A 5237-nucleotide genomic window follows, 5' to 3' on the forward strand; every position below is an offset into this window, starting at 1 on the left:
TTTACAGTTATGACGTTTTGAGGAGCTGCTTCTGCTACTGTACCCTCTAATTTTAGTAGAGGAAGAGACACCTTTCATACAAATGTAATGCTAGAGCTGCTACCTCACTTGTTGCTAGGAAGAAGCAATAGAGATCCTGAAGCCCTTGGTCAGATTTTCAGTATAGTCAGGGACTGGGGATAATAAAATAGGAGCTGGCAGGAATAGTCTGCGTCCCATACCATTTTGTCTTGTCTTCTACTTCCTAGTGCAGCAGAGGTTATTGTAAGGAATATATACTGGTGATCCTGTTGCTGCATTTAGATGCCAATTGTGGAGGTGTGAGGGAGTAAATATTCCCCTTGTCCAGGGGTAGGCAGTGTTTTTTGGCTGGAGTGCCAAAAAAACCACAATGTCTACCTTGGAAGGTGCTGGAGTGCCGACATGCTGGAGCCTGGAGCAGCTGTTTGAAGCCTCCCAGCTGCAGCCAGCCCACGGTGCCTGGTCTGCTTGCAGCAGGGCTTGCAGCCTCCCAGCTGCTTGCTGGGAGCAGCCTGGGCTCCATGGCTGGCAGCAGCTGCTTAGAGCCCGGGCTGGCGGTGGTGTGCTGAGCAAAATGGTCTTTTGTGCCATGCTTGGCATGCATGCCGGGGGTTGCTGACCTCTGCCCTAGTCTAATGGCATACAATTGCTCCCCAGTTCAGTCTAAGGCCTGAACAGTTCGTACTTCTCTGGAGAGAATTACAGGAAAATAACCCTTTTACTGGCATCTGCTAAAGACTTCAAAGTATTTCCTTTCATGTTACACATGTCATCCATAACAAAAACTTCATTTTAGGCCCATTACTGATTAGTCCTGCTTTTTTTCCTTTAGTTTACACTTTGAGCAGATACAGCATAGCACTTTTCAGACCCACTAATTACTCTATCATTACCTCATGTTTGTTCATGAAACTGCCAACAGATGGGTAATGCTCTTCCAATGCAATAGTTACCTCTAGGCATACATATTGGCAGGCTACTGTGGAATGTTTCATTTCTGCCTTTCACAGCTTCTTTATGATACGTGAAAACTGTCTCAAAGTTTTTTTCTTTCAAGTGCTTTTGACTTGACGTTCTTTCACCACTCAACCTGGCATCATTTCTGACTCAGCTGGCAAGAGTTTCCTGTGATGTCACCAATCTCATCCTCCAAAGACTTTCAGTCAGACAGAAAACCAGGGCTTGGTACTCCTGACAGCACATGCCATGTCAAAACAAAGTACAACTCCTTTTTCCTTAGAAAGCTCTGAAGCCTGTGGTGAGACCTGCCCAAATTCTTCAAGGTAACAGAAGTTCAACTCAACCTGTTGCATAAAAGATATCTAAATAAAAAAGCATGCACAGTATTAAAACAAACAAGAAGGTCTATGACTACAACCCAGAGCCTATCCTGGGATCACAGATAGTAAAGTGGAGGAGAATGGAATTGAAAGTAATAAAATAAAATGTATGCCTTGGAAATTAAACTTAATTAATAGGCAAAATAATGGCCTATTCCACTCTTTGCCCTTTTTGGAATCTTCATGTAAAAGAAGCTGGGGGTGCAGTGAAAGCACCAAGGCAGAGGACAGGTTTACCAGATGGAGCAATCTTTACTAGCATGGCTGCCACTCCATACCCCACTATTTCCTGAGAGCCCAGAATTTGCAATGACACTACTAGAATTTCACCATCCCCAACATGAAAAAAGTCTGGCAGAGAAAGGGAACCAGTGACATTACCAGCTCCACTGGCAATAGCTAAATAATACCCGACATGTGATACTTAGATTCCTACCCTCACCCTTGCCTTTATATGTGCTGCTTTCTCTTCCTGCTTCCTCCTTCTTCCTGTCATTCTTTTTGTCTTCTGTTTAATGGGAGTCCACTTTATCTAGCCAAACTCTTTCTTTGACTACCATGCTGGAGACGTAGCAAGGTCATGTCCTGAACAGCCTAATGCTGGTGCAGGCTTGCCAGCTGTTGGAATGGTTAAGAAAACCATGTACTGTGTTTGTATTTTTCTAGTAGTAAGATTGCAACTAAGAGTCATCAACAGTGACAGAAACTGTAATTTCTTCCATTGCTGTTCTTTTCTCTCCTATATTGTATGTCTTTTTCTTGTTTTATGTTGAAGAAAAAGGGATCAGAGTTTAACAGCAGCAACAATACAGCTTCGGCACATCTCCACTCACTCTTTTCCCTAATAACATGAATTGTTATTACCATATTTAACACCATATAAAAGACTGAGGTTTTCCTTAAACTTTCCATTATTAAAAGGAAAGAGATTAAGGGATACCATTTTAATGAAAACCATTACTTAATACTTTGCATATCAAAAGCTTTAACATCTTTTGTTCTTTATAGAGGTAGAGATAGAGATCTCTATCATTAATAAAAAATTCAAAAGGATCACTTTTAATGCTCACTGTTGCCACAGGACAAGGTAGGCTAAGGTCCCTCTTTGAGGCACTGTAGAGGGACAATCATGTTGACATCTTTATCTATTTGGGACCATTCATGCCCTCAAAATTTATCCACCAAGCCATCAATATTCATTATGGAATTTTATTTCTTCTTTGTAGCTCACCTTTAAGTTAGAATGCAAACAAAGATATATTAAACTGCTTGCCTGTTTTGTAACTCTCTCTCATAGAATCACAGAAAATGAGGATTGGAAGGGACCTCAGGAGGTCATCTAGTCCAACCCACTGCTCAAAGCCATCCCCATGGACCATCCCCAACTAGATCATCCCAGACAAGGCTTTATGTATCTGGGTTTTAAAAACTTTCAAGGATAGAGATTCCACAACCTCTCCAGTGTTTTACTACCCCCCTAGCGAGAATTTTTTTCCTAATATCTAACCTAAACTTCCCTTGCTGCAACTTAAACAATTGCCCCTTGTTCTGTCACCTGTCACCACTGAGCTGTCTAAGACTAGGGACAGACATTCAAAGCCTGAGCCTGAATTGATTCAATCTTTGCAAGTTAGTCTAACCCTGGCTAGGCTAAATCAGTTTGTAACTCAGACAGACATCCCAGAAATGCAGGTACATACTTGCAGAAGCTCAGGCTAGAAGCCAGGGGGCGCTAGAGCAGCCCTCCCATCCCTTGCACAAGGCAGAGCTGCGGGGGGCGTGGCCACGCCCCAGCAGGATGCTCTGATTATTCCCCCCTCCCCACTCAGCTGCCCAGCAGGGAATGTTTATCAACCCTAACTCAGTGTTTATCAACTCATTAAGAAAATGAAGCCTCTCTCCATTAACTAATGGAGCTCTTCTTAAACAGCTGTTCCAAGGAAGGACATTAAACTACCTGATGATTAGCTCCAAAAAGCCTGCCTATCTTTGTCATCTCCCACAGCATGGACTGTAGCCAGCATATGGTCTGCTACCTAATGCTGAGGTGTCTGCATAAAATAGGGGGGGGGGGGAATAATCCCAGTGTAGCAGAGAGAAGCCAGGCAGAGACTCTGTGCCTGCAAGTCTGTGTCAAGCTCCAGCCAGGGAGCAGAGGGAAGGGGCCAGCCCTGCAGTAGAGAGCCCTGCCCAGCCCAGAGAGCATGCCGGGATGCTGGGGGTGTCTAGTTTATCTTAAATCAGCAAAGGGTCTGGGACAGATATTGCAAAAAAACAGTTGGACCCAAATCAGTTAAGTAAGTCTGATACTACATTCAACCAGGTTTATCTCAAACTGGTTTCAGCCATTTTCAAACTGGTTTATGTGCACTGAACATCTGTTCTGTTACAGGTTTAAATCAGTTTCTGATCACTTAAACCATTTTGTGTGTAATGTCTGTCCCTAGCCTAAAGCTATTACAGCAAATCCATAAGAGACTACATTTGTGGGCTGAAAAAGAACATCCTTGAGAAAAATATAGCAGTTAAACTAGAAATATTGATTCAGCTTTAACAATGGTGGCTTAAATGCTACTACAATAATGCAGTATTTTTAAAGTGTTCATTACTAGAGTGATGACTGAAGTCTGTCTGAGCCAGAGAGAAACTCAGAAAGATAATTTAACTCCCAATGTAGATTTTATATGTCATTTTTAGTGTGATAAAAGTTTTTTGGCTCATTTCCTATATAATCAGGCAGACAGTTATCCTTTTGTAAAGACATGTCTTTAAAGGAACAAGAGAAGCTCAAATGTAGATAACTTGAGTTAATTTTGCAGTGAAGAAATACCTTGAGCCAGAAAATCTGCTATCTTAAGACAACTAGCATCAGTCCAATTTTTTAAAATCTTTTTTTAAATAAAAAGCTATTCATTTATATTCTCCCATCCTTCCATTAAATTTAATCAGGTGATGTCACAAATATGCTTGTATATGCTGTCTGTTCTCTAGAAGTATTCCTCCCCCAATTCTCTAAAGCAGGTAATCCTACATGCAGGATATCTGCTATCTCTTACTATTCTTTAGGATCAGGTGCCTCAAGACTCAGCAGGGATCCCCTGGTGTTCAAACCCCTCTAGCCTGCCGCTCATTCTCCAACACTTTCACATATTAATCTAATGCAAACATTGCTTCCAATTAGAGAGTTTCAGATAGACATGCCCTTTTTGAGTGCTTTCTCTGTTGGCTGTCACTCACACATTATAAAACATTCTCCGTGCCACTTCTGAAAGTGTTCATTTAAGCAAAAGATTAGAGTACTCATATGATTTTATTTTTCCTTGAAAAGATTCCAGCAGATCCTGAATCAAGATGTCTTTTTAACCAATATGTTTTAAGCTGTGTCTTTACAAAAAGATAATTGACATACCTTTCTGTTCTAGTCTTTTAACATTTCTTTATATTTCTTACAATGCCCAAACAATGTAATATTCATCTCTTTAGAAACTACATAAAAACGTGCCACTAAAGGTCTGGACACGTAACACGTTAGCATTGGTTTTATACTAAGAAAAGTTGCAGTGATATTCCAAGCAGACTGATGACAGCCTCTCTAGGGTGAGCTACCACAGCACCTGCTATTACAGAGACAGATCCGAACGCAATGAGGAAATCAAAAATAGCATGGTCGCTATTCTGGAATAGAAGTGGACATATGATAATTCACACTGGTACAGTTTTACCTCTGATTTTAGCCAGAGTAACTCTCCATTGGATTGTAGCAATTTATACAAGCGTAAGATTATATGGCTGTGTCTCCTCCTTATTAGTATGAGTGTAAAAAAAGTGCCTTTTGTCGAGGTTTTAAGAGCCAGATTTTGATCTGCAAATCCAGGG

Source organism: Alligator mississippiensis, chromosome 1, assembly GCF_030867095.1.
Source record: "Alligator mississippiensis isolate rAllMis1 chromosome 1, rAllMis1, whole genome shotgun sequence".
In the NCBI taxonomy this organism is placed as follows: domain Eukaryota; kingdom Metazoa; phylum Chordata; order Crocodylia; family Alligatoridae; genus Alligator; species Alligator mississippiensis.